Source organism: Heterocephalus glaber, unplaced genomic scaffold (genome assembly GCF_053883595.1).
Source record: "Heterocephalus glaber isolate CG9 unplaced genomic scaffold, H.glaber_assembly_v1.0 deba00001497, whole genome shotgun sequence".
Classification (NCBI taxonomy): domain Eukaryota; kingdom Metazoa; phylum Chordata; class Mammalia; order Rodentia; family Bathyergidae; genus Heterocephalus; species Heterocephalus glaber.
The window spans coordinates 23,325,787-23,338,570 of record NW_028258320.1 but is presented as its reverse complement, the minus strand read 5'-3'; positions in this window follow the sequence as shown (position 1 = coordinate 23,338,570).

Genomic DNA, 12,784 nt, shown 5'->3' with positions numbered 1-12,784 from the left:
TATTTGAAGTCTTGCAAACATCTTCAGTTGATTAATTTACTCTTAACAGTGAATAAGAGCTGTGCCGTAGTATATCCTCAAGGCTTATCCTTCAGTGGTAATTTTACTCAGTCAATTACTTCTTTTTCTCTTCATCAATTTCATCTTTACCAAGTCATCACAATATGCAGGAGAAATTGCAGGTAGGTGATAAAGCACAAGGTTTGGGAGTCCATCCACACCTCTTGGGCCTGTGGGAATTTTACCACAATAAGTGTATGGTGCACTGAAACACTAATTAGACTTTCACTTAAAAAATTTTGAGCTGACATGAGCTTTGAAATAAAGAGATATCCCAAGGATAATCCATATTCAAGAGCTTAGTAAACAGGTTTTTTTTTTTCCAATTTGTAAACAAATTTTTTTTTCAAGTTATTAGTTGACAGACACTGTGCTAGGAGCTTTGGGCTCAAAGATAAATAAACAAGATGCAAAGTCTTATGGAAAATTCATCTATAAAAACATTTGCAGTTTTCTAAATTCCGTAATTGTCATTGATACCCTGAGTCTTGTCAGTGTGATCCTGCATCAGGTGAGATGTTGTCAGGTCTGATGGCTCAGTTTCTTCAAGAAAGACTGAGAGGTAGCGAAGAGGGTTGCAGCCTTTGCAGGCAGTGGAGATAGGGTGTGATGATACAGGGACTTTAAAAATTGTTACAACATTCGGTGTGCTGGGATTTCTTAAAAGAGATAAGGAATGTTTGCCTCAAGAAACAGGAAGATTTTTTAGACATAAACCATCTACCAGAACAGGGAGGCTGGATAAAACTGTGGCCTCACTCAGAAATGAAAACCTTCACACATATTTCCTAAACCTCATATGATTATTTCCTCAATACAGCCTCCTCTCATTACTATATAATCTCCTAATGAAAAGAGCAGGAGGAAAAATTTTTTACGTTTTCTTGTCCAGAGGTCTTGTCTTCTTTGCTAGTTTACAATTTATTCGAACTATTTTTTTTTTTGTACTGGGGATCGAACTCAGGACCTTGTACTTGCGAGGCAGGCACGATGCCACTGAGCTAAATCCCCGGCCCTAGTTTACAATTTATAATGGTTCATCAAAGTGTTCTGAATATCCCATTACCTAAAATTAACATTTCCATTAATTGGATTTGTTACTATTAGAAGGATGGGGAAATATTCTAAAACCATTGGTTGGATTCAAGGACATAAAAGAGAGATATTATGTAAATTTTTGGTTATTATGATTTTCTGCCTAGAGAGGCTAAAGTCAAATAATGAGAAATGAATAAGAATCAAAATTTTTCTGTATGTTTTAATATTAAAAAACTGTACAGCAAAGGAAACAACCAACAGAGTAAAGATATAAACTATGGAATGGGGAAATTTTTTGCCAGGTACTCATCAGACAAAGGACTAATATCTAAAATATATAAAAAAATGAAAAAATTTGGACTGTCCCCCAAATAAAAAAGCCAATAAAAATGAGAAATTGAAATAACAGACACTTCTCAAAAGAAGTAGAAATAGTAAAAAAATACATGAAAAAATGTTTAACAGCTTTGGCAGTTAGAGAAATTCAAATCAAAACAATACTAAGTTTCAACCTTACTCTAGAAAGAATAGCTTTCATCAAAAAACAAACAAATAAGACAACAACAAACTCAACAAATGCTGGTCAAGTTGTGAAGAAAAAGGAACATTTTATATTGTTGGTGGAAATGTAAGCTAGTACAACCACTGTGGAAGTCAGTGTGGAGATTTCTCAAAAATTAAACAGAGATTCTATTTTACCCAGATATATTTCTGGATATCTTCCAAAAACAATTAAAGCCGTCATATTACAGTGATATATCTATACACACATTTATAGCAGCAACATTCATAATAGCTAAATCTTCTTGTAAGTGGCCTATATACCCATCAACAAATGAATGAATAAAGAATATATAGATAGATGTGTAGATAGATAGAATGGAATATTCCTCAGCCATAAAGAAGGATGTATTTGAGTCATTTGTAGGGAAATGGATGTAACTTGAGACCATAATGCTAAATGAAATAAATCAAACTTAGAAGTTTAAATATCACATGGTGTGTAATATGGGAGACCTAAAATATAAATAATTTGAGAGGAAAATAAAAGAGCCATATTAAGAAACATGGAGGTAGATGGTGTAGAGAAGGGAAGGGTATCTGGGAATGGAGAAAAAAAGGAGAGCCAGAAGGGAAAGGGGGAGCAAAAATAATTAAGACATGGTATGTATATGTACCAATTCCCCTAGGTGAATGTAATTATTATGTTTCACAAACACATACCAATAAATAAAAAGAAAGTCTAACATACTATAAAAATAGTAATATCTGGCCTCTTTAGCACCATGTCTTTCCAACACAAAGGAACAGGTGCATGGAAAAGTACTGGGTACTCTGGTGTGATAAGTGGACATGGAGTCTTGAGAGTGAGTGGCGGGGTGCGAGGGAAGAATGGAAAAGCTGAAGTCAATGAAGTGGACAGGTTGATGATCTCAAGAGTACTTTGCACATCACAAGGGGATTTAAAAATGCTGGTAAGAATTTGTTCTTCAACATCTACTGAGACTAATAACTTTCTTTGCACACCTTTCAGTGTATAAGACAATTTCCCACCCATTCTTTCACATGATCATCACAGCAGTTTGGAAGTGAACTAGTGACTGCTTTAGGTCACACAATATGAGATTGAGATGAATCTTTCTGAAGACATTTTTCTCTTATTTATTTGCTGAAAACAATTGCAATGACAAAGTGGGACTTGAGGGTTTGTGTTGAGAAGTCTGCTGTGATTCTGATGGGCTTTCCTTTGTATGTGATTTGTTTCTTTTCTCTAATTGCCTTTAATATTTTGTTCTTCTGTTGGATTTCTGAAATCTTGACTGTTATACACCTTTTAAAAAATCATGGTTAGTTGGAGTTCTATATGCCTCATGTATCTGACAGAGGATGAATAACTTGTTACCTTTCGGCATTGATATTATAATTGATAATCTGGTTGGTAATGAGATTTTTGAACTTGGTGAAATTTAACTCTGGGGTTACTGCATCTGACTTGAAGAATTAAGGTCATCAACTTCAGTGGAAGTATTTTTCTGCTTGACTGGGGCTTTGATAGATCATTGCCTGGACTTGCAATCTCTAGAACCTCAGATATTAATTGGGAGAAACCCAATGACTGGCTCTACAAGACTTTTCTGAGAAGCTCCCAAGAGTGTGTGAATGGGCAGTAATAAGGAGCCCATGGACCTAATTATTCCCATTGCAGCTCATGACCAAGGCCTCTAGAGGGAAGATACTTTACTGAGTTCCCACAAAGAGAGACATATTCATTTTTTCCTTTATCCTTTTCTGTATGGGTTTATAAATTTCCACTTTGTGACCTTAAAGTTGGAGAATTGAACTGGAAAAGAATGTGTAAGTTTGGTTCACATTTTTTTACACTACAAAAAATGGTTTTATTCTAAAATAGCTTGATTTTCTAAGCCTTACCTTCCAAGAGGATTGTAAGTTACTGGAGGACAAGGACCTTTCTTCTGGACATATGTTTTTCACATACTGCATTTGACCTCTCCAGACTTTATATATTGATTTTAGAAAGGCTTGAATAAAAACTTGCATTACATGGAAACAGCTGGATGGAGTGGCTAAGAATCTGACTCTGGAGGAAAATGGCCTAACCTTTAAAATTGCGGTTCTGTTACTTGCTAGCTGGATAGTCTTGGGCAAGCTATATAATTCCTCCAAGCCAGTTTCAGTTACTCCAACAGTAAAATGAGGATAATATTTGATATGGTTGTTGTGGAATTTAACTAGAAATTACAACAAAATGGCTTGGAATATGATAATAAATGTTGGTGGATGTACATCATCAGTTGTCATCAACATCATTGCTTTTATTATCATCACCACCTTCACCTTTGGGGATGGTCAATGATAATGTATTTAGATACGTCTATAACTTGTTAGTCAATTTTGATTATTGTCAACTTGGAAAGTTCATAGTGTTATGTCACAGATCTATGTCTTTGGCTTTATCCTGTTTCAGTAACTTAGAAAGCACCACTGGCCAGTTGAGGGTGACACAAATGTGGGAGGATCCTAATATATAAAGCAGATAGAAATAAAGTTGAAATGATAAGCTTAACCTGCAAAGCTATTTTTAGCAGAGACAAGTGTATAAATTAAAAGTCAAACAGACAAAAATAAAATTTCACAATGAGAACACTAGAGAGACTTGGGTGGATAGAAGTTGGTGTGTAAAATATCTTGAGGATTTTGTTGACCAGAATCAGAGTCTGAAGTGCTGACAAGAGGATTTACTTAGAGAGCAAATACCACCTTAGGCTTAGTAATCAGTGAGCAGTGTTCAAATAAAGTGCAGTAACAGCCTTCCTGGCTATTCCACTGATATGGACTCATTGGAAATACTCTGCTTAAGTTCAGGAAACTACGCAGTCATCTTTTTATCAGTTCATTAAAGGTTTGAGCTTAATTTTTTTGGCTATGGATAAAAGGAATCAAAAGGAGGGAATGTTATTAAATCATCCAAACCTACTCATTATTTCAAAGTTGTTGATTTGGGTTACAAATTTCTAATAAAGAGGAGACTACTTTATTTCTCAGGAGAGATTCTTACTTTGGGTCACCTCTTCTTTCTCTTTCCCTTCGCTCCTCTACCTTTCAATACTTCCCTTCTTTTTCATGTTTCCTCTTGTTATTTGTTCCCACTGTGCCTGCTCCTTTAGCTCTTCATTTGATATCTTTCATGATCCCCCATCTTCTCCATCCCATTTACTGGGAGTTTCTTCTTTACTGAAGCTGGTTAGATAACGACTTCACCTGGGATTTTTACAGCTTCATAACAACTTGCATGTATCTAGAATATGTTTTAAATTACACATTTGTTCAAAAAAGAATGATATTCAGTGGTCTGGCCCACAGGAAAAGAATGGAAATAATTTCAGAAGTGATATAGAGCAGTTGTCTTTTGTCATGGGGCCTATCTTTAGGGACATTGCCTAGTGATTAGGATGAATGAGGTAGACTTGTACTTTCTTTTTGGTATGGGCAAGGACTGGGCAGGGCCAGGGCTATTAGAAGTTCACTGACTTCAGTGGGGTATAAGACAGAACATTTGGGTTATTGAGATTGACACTGCTTTTATTCTTAGACCAGAAAGATTTGCTTACATTTGGATTTGATCTCATTTAGCTGTGGGTCTTTTGGAGGCAATGTATGAACCTTATTTCCCAGTTCATTGATAGTGACTCTTTCAGGCCCTGCTAGACCAAAGAAGGAAGGGTGTCAGGCGAGTGGAACTTTAGAGAGCAATTAAGCCAGGCAATTTAAGCTGCAACTTAAATGAGTTGGAGAGTTGTTATTCTGTGCATTTGCACATCTTAACTGATGAATAACAATATCACTTCACAGCTGTATGAGCATCATTGCCTTCTATGGTGAGGAAACGGGTTAATTACTTCGCTACCTTTTTTTTTTTCCTACAGAGCTTATATATTTCCCTTGGAGATCATCCATAATCCCCTTCCCAACACAGATTTTGTTTTACCACAGAAAGAATGTCCATCATCAAGAAATCAAATAATAAATGCTGGCAAGGCTGCGGGGCATTTATATTGCTGGTTGTTGGTGGGAATATAAACTAGTACAACCACTAAGGAAGTCAGTGTGGATATTGTTCAAAACTAGAAATTCCATTCAACCCAGCTATTCCCCTTGTAGGTATATTTCTCAAAGAGTTAAAGACATCATATTACAGTGATATATGGACAGCCATGTATACACAGTTCATAATAACTAAATCTTGGAAGTGGCCTCTATGCCCATCAACAGATGAATGGATAAAGAATATGTGGTATTTATACACAATGGAGTACTCCTCTGCCATAAAGAAAGATAAACTTGAGTCACTTGTAGGAAAATGGATGTACCTGGAAGCTATAATGTTAACTGAGAAACCCAAGATATAAATAAAGAGAAAAATAAAAGATAGATAATAGGAAGTGTGGAGATGGATCTTTCTCAAATGCAAAGGAGATCATGAGATGGAGAGAGGGGGAGATAGGTGAGGAGAAAGGGATGAAAATATTAAAATGTGATATGTACACGTATGCATTCTCCACAAGGAGTGATTATTATGTACTGCAAATGTACTAATAAAAAATAGAAATTATTTTAAAAGTAAAAATGATTAAAAATGTAATTTATCAATTATATCATGGGAAATGATTCAGGTAAAATATGTTACTAATTTAAATGGAAGAGATTTTAATAGTGATACCAACCTAGCTCTAATTACTTTAATTACTGCAAAGCAAATGTAGCAAGATAACATCTTGAAGCATCAACTAGTGTACTTTCACAGTTGTATGTCTTTCTTACTCTTTAGGTAAGAGAGAGTAAAGAAAGAAGGACTAGAGGAAAAAGAAAAAAAAAGTCATCTTTTTATTCTTAAGTTTCAAAATAGTTTTGGAGCCCTGAGCAGAAGCAATAGTGAGAGGAAGCACATGACGGGCCATTTAAATATTACCCTGTCCTCGAGAGGGGAGAACAGTGAAACTAAGGAGTCCTCCATTTTAGGATAAGTGGAACAGGACTGGAATTCAGCATAAGCAGTGAGACCAAAGGCCTGGTGGAAACACAGATGTCAGCCACAGTGGGTGCCTCTGGAAGGGCCATGATGTTCTGAAACTCAGGCAGTGAGCAGAAGGTCAGTGATGGCCACGTGGATGGATGACACTCAAGTCCCATTCACCTCACCTCGAATGCTTTGACATTGTAATCTTCACATCTTTATCCCACAGCAGAAATCACTCAGCATCCTTAATTGGCTAAGCTTTCTCAGGACTGACCAATATGAACATCTTTATCCTTGACAAGTGAAGATTCGGGATAGATATTGCATTCAGTTTTGGGAAAGTGAAGGTATATATTTGCATGTCTAAGTTTGTTCTCTCTGCTGTTGGTGCTTTAGGAAAAGGCAATGAAGGTGAATAATTGACTGAGTGGACTGTTTTTCACTTGGGAAAAGAGCACTGATGGGTATGTCAGGAGATTTAGATGACATTTTATTGTTTGACCCCTGGGCATGTAATTTCCTCCCTGGGCTTGTTTGTCTTTATCTGTAGGGGTGACCTGGATGGGGCCTGTCATGGTTTAGATCTGGGGTGTCTCCCAAGAGCCTCATGTGTCTGGAAGGTGATTGTATCATGGGGACAGTGTACTCATCAGTGGATTACTCCACCAATTAATAGTTCACTTGATATAGGGAAGTGGGGGCCTGGTTAGACGTGGGCTACTCAGGGTGTGACCTGGAAGAGTATATCTCCTTTCTTGGCTCTTCCTTTGCCCTCTGTTTCCTGACTTCTATGAAAAGCTTTTCTCTGTGGTAGGCCTTTCCACCATGCTGCCTTTGTTTGAGCTGGCCAAACATGGACTGGAACTTCTGAAACTGTGAGCCCAAATAAGCTTCTCCTTGTATTAATTGTGGGTATTTTGTCCCAGCAAAGAAGAAAGTGATTAAGATAGTTCCTTCCTAACCTGGTGGCCTAAGTCCTTGGAGGGGCTGAGAAGTTTTTCTAAGGCATCTTGCTTGAGTCCATGTTTGAATCAATTGTTGCTGTAGTTGGAATAAATAATATGTCTTTGTGCATAACCACCACTAATTTTTCAATTGTTTGTAGGTTCTATTATGTTCAACAATATATGGTTAATTCATTTAATAGTGTTACTAAATTTATACTCTATTTATAATTGTATTTTTAACTGAGCAATACAAAAATTGCAACTATTATTTAGACATTATAGAGAAGTTCTTTTGGCTTTAATTTTAGCCCGATATGTGGCTTCTGTGGTACTAAAGAATCCCTAGAGAACCATTCCAATTCCCATTGCCGCAATTCTAAAATAGTTTTATATTCATTAGAAATCATGATTACAGAATTATTTTAGAGATGATTGATTCTTATACTCGGACAGAGGTACTAATTGATTTATCCTAAAATTGTAAAGATGATAATAGAAGAGATTTTTAAATGACTGTATCTAAAAATTTCACTTCTCTGATACTGAAAATCACCCTTTAACTTTCTCTAAGGAAGGGGTAATGGTAAAATCCTATATTTAAATCTTGTTCTTCCTGCCAGGTAGCTGTGTGTCCCTAGCTGAGTCACTTAACCTTTCTGAGCCAGATTATTGCTTTTTAAAATGAAGATAAAAGAATTCATCTCAAAGGGAACTTGTGAAGATAAAATGCAATATACTATTAACCCACTATATTGTGTGGGAGAAAGGAAGTACTCATTAATGTTCATTTCCCTTAGTCTTTTCTGGAAAGCCTATTCAATGTAAAGATGCAAAAAAGGTAAAATAAGTTAAAGCTGGCTTAAATGTAAAATATGTAACTCACACATTGAATTAGTGGCAATTAACATTACATAGGCACTTACAACCTTGTCCAGGACTGGGTTGGAACTGCTCATTCACTCAAGTAATGAGGACTGGGGCCTGACCACCTGCCAGGCCATTCTGCCCTGGAGCCCATCTTTCTCTGAAGCTCAGAAGAGCTTTCACCTGTTTTTGCCCCAAGTTTTCCTTTCTTTCTGAACAAATTCTGAGTGTGTTGTTCAGCATCTCCCATTTAGCTGCTGCCAAGAGTGAAAATCCTAGATGTGCCTCTATTGTGTGGTCTTGAAACAGAATTTGAATGGAGAGAATGTACTTTCAAAATAATTTATTTTTAATGCATTTTCACTTTGGTGAGGAGAGGCGGCACAGATGGCTAAGTCAGGACAGGTGCCAGCTTTTTCCGCACACCAGCTATCCAGTGTATGCAGGCTGTGGGAGAAGGAGCTTCAGGGGAAGAGTGAAGGCCGAAAGAACCCAGAAAATACTTCCCAGATATGTTCTCTGATCCGCCATTAAAAGCAGCTGTTTGGGGGTAATCAGAGGACTTTGTTTAGAGATAATGCTGGTTTCTTAAATATTTGCTGCATTGCAGACCCTGAACAGTAAAGAGAATTGATCTGTATTAGCTCCTTCAGGAGCTCTTCCATTGGGGAGATTGGCTTGGATGGAAACAACTGGTGGCTGGGAGACTGGAGTCCTGCCCCCAGCACAGAGCTGCCAGGATGCAGGTTTCCCAGTGTTACCTGCTCTTTTCCTCTGCCCTGCCAAGCAGCTGAGTCACTGGCTGGATGCCACTCCCTGAAGGTGTCAGGAAAATTGTTTCAAATTCCTGATCCCCTGATTTGAGGATCTCAAAGCAGCAGCTTCTCTGCTATCAGCTGCTTTATTGTAAACATTACTGAATTCCCACTGAGTTATCAAAGTTCTTTCTGGTTCCAGAGAACATAGAAGCTCAGGTTATCTAAGGTTATGAGTTTATTGTGGGAATGCATGAGCAAGAAAGAAGACAGAAAGCCTTCAAAGTAGCCATGGAGCCTCAGGGAACAGAGCATATGTTTCTGATTCAGCGGCAGCTCTAAGTGTCTCGGTTAGTTTCCTAGGGCTGCCCTAGCAAAGTACCATAAATTGGGTGGCTTAAACAACAAAAATGTATTTTCTCATAGTTCTGCGGACTAGACATCTGAGATGAAGGTGTTGGCAGGGTTGCTTCCTTCTGAGGGCCGTGAGAGAATCTATCCCATGCCTCTTGCCTAGCTACTAGCTAGTGGTGGTTGCTGGCCATCTTTGGTGTCCCTGAGGTTGTAGATGCATCACCCTAATCTCTGCCTTTGTCACTGGACAATCTTCCTGTGTGCAATCTTTCTCTAAATTTCCCATTTTTATGTGCTCATCAATCATACAGGTGGACTGGCTCCCATCCTAATGACCTCATTTTAACTTGATTATACCTCTGTAAAGACCCTATATCCAAATAAGTCCACATCTAGAGTTAGAACCTCAACATATCAATTTTTGGGTGAGTTGTTTCAACCCATATCCCTGTCCAATAGTTGTTCTTATCCTTGTTCCCTTGCTCAGCTATACTCCTGAATAAGCTTATTGTTCCTCAGTATCTATGGGGACTTTATCTTACTGCCTGTATTCTGTTTCTACTCTCTTCTCTGACTTGAGGTTTCTGCTTTTTCATGATCTCTGCTTACTGACTTTTCTGTTCCTTTGACTTCCATATTACTCTCCAGATTTTGAACTTTTTGGGAAGTATTGAAACTCCTTGAGAATATTGTTGGTTTAGTCATTTACCATCCAGAATACAGCATCCTTCCTGGCAAGGTTCTCCTTTTTGACAACTCTATAGTCCTTGTGGCCTTTGCCAGGTGGCTTGACTCAGTTGCTGAGCTCCTGATCTACCAGTCAGGACTGTAACAGTGGGTCTCATAGAAGATGCCATGGAATCCTAGGCTGAAATCACCTCCTGTGAGTGTTTTTCTCTGAAGGAGGCTATAGAGTTGTAAACATATTCAGCTTTGGGAATTGGCTATATGATTCTGGGATTCTTCTTTGATTTGCTGATTGTATGGTTGTTATATTCCTTTCAGTGATGCTGGCCATTTAACCTTCCTATTGCTCCAGCAGCATTATCTAAGGTGTAGGTGGCCTCAAATAACTGCAAAAGATTTTTAAGAAACCTTCACTTTCACAGTTTGATTTTCAGTGTTTTCAACATTATACCCTTATCTCTGTTTTGGAAACAGACTGATTTATGAGAAGTTTGCAGAAAACTGATTTCTTGAAATCTGAGTGATTCTTGACAGTGAGAATAGGGTTTCACTGACTTGTCACCATGAGGTAAAAACAAATGGAAACTAACAGGAAGGCCTGATTTGAGAGAGGTGTTATTTATCTTGCATTTTTGTTTGTTTTTGAAACAGTCACCTTTCCATACGAGAGGCAATTAGAAGTTGAAGAAACCTTTCCTTTTTCCTTTCTCTACCATCTTTGGCTCTTTGAAGGGTTGGACCCTATTATGTTTTTAAAAAGTGACTTCTTCCTGGAAATTCTAGAATTAATAACCAAAGGGAGCTTATGAATCACTTTCTTTGCATTCCAGTTTCTTCCTTACCAGAGATACCCATTGCGGCTCAAAACTCTATGGTTCAAAATCCTTATGAAAAATACATTAGAAGAATTAGCCAAAATCATGCAGAATTGCTGTTCTAACTTGTTAGTAAGCAGAGAAATATCTAAACACAAAGAAACTTTATGTTCTAATTGGCCTGTAAGGTTGGTGACAAGTTAGAAAGTTTTGTTATTTCAAACTACAGAAAATACCAAAGCCCTCTAAGTCACCAGAATTCCCAGTTTTATGAACTACTGGTATAGACTGTACAAATATTGAGATCTCAAAGATATTTAATGCTTTCAAAAGTCTTATAGATGTTTTCTTTTCAAAATCAATAGGTGTGATATCATTACTAGGCAGTGATTAAGGCTCTGTTAGCATTTCAGTTGTAGTGGATTCCAGGGTTTGTATGATTTACAGTGAACTGTCATTTTAGTTTCAATATATTTTTAATAAAATTTTGCCTTCATATTGACTTTCTGGCAGCAGAGAATGAGCACAGGAAACAAGGCAGGCACAGGATGCTCACTGTCCAGAGGGATAGATATGAAAGAAGAATGGGAAAGCGGTTTCAGTGGAACCACTCAGGTGTCTGCTCAGTCTCTCCCTCCAGGGCTACATGATCTCATCACCTTCTGTTTCATCCTTTTCTTTTTGCAGACTGCCTTCCTTACCTCAGTGCCTAGGGATGCCATGGCTGTCCCTAAGGTTAAGGGCCCTGCAGAGAATGAGCAGAGCTTCTGTATCAACTCTGTATTCCCAGGAGACAAGATCTGATGGATCTTCTTGGGTCAGGTGGCTCTGGGTGTTCCTGGGAAGCCCTCAGAGAAGGGTTATTTGTGACTGGTCTTTCACTGTGGAAGTGCCTCAGTGATGTGATGCGTTTATTGCTTTATAGCAGAGTGCTTTCCTCAAATATTAACTAATTTCATTTTCACTACATGACTGATGGTGGATATGATCAGTACATTAGCTGTACACAGGAGAGAATTTAAGTTTAGAGAACTAGACAGCCAGGGCTGTGAAAAAGTGTCACAAAGCAGATGCCTGAAAACAACCGAATTTGTCTCACAGTTCTGGAGACTGAAAGCCTGGCATCAAACTGTCAGCAGAGTTGATTCCTTCTAAGGGCTCTGAGAGGAAATCTGTTCCATGCCTTTATCTTAGTTTCTGGTAACAGTGGGTGTTCCTTGTCTTCATTCTCTGCTTCTGCCTTCACATGACATTCTCTTTTGAGGTGTCTTTTTCCAGATTTCTCCTTTTTTATAAGAGCACCAGCCATATTGTATTATGGGCCCCCTCTACTCTAATAAAATCTCAAAAACACTTATTTCCAAATAGTATCATGTTCTGAGGAACTACACAATCTTAAACAATAGCAGCATGCCCATACTTTGAACTCAAATTCAGAACTCCTGATTCATCAATGGGATTCATTCTTTTACTAATTGTTTTGGCAGTATGAAAGCAGAAAGCTACCATGGCCAATTTTCTCTCATTTACTTGTCGCTGAATCAAGCAGTTATTCAATGGGGGTATACAGAGCCTCTGGCTACTTTATCATTCACCATACTTAATCATACAGGATGTGAGGGCAGGATTTTGGAAAGGGAAAAATTGTGATCAATCAGGATATTTATTTTGTCTTTCATTAAGGAAAATCAAAGTATAGAAGAGTAAAAGTAAACATTTACATGAGGA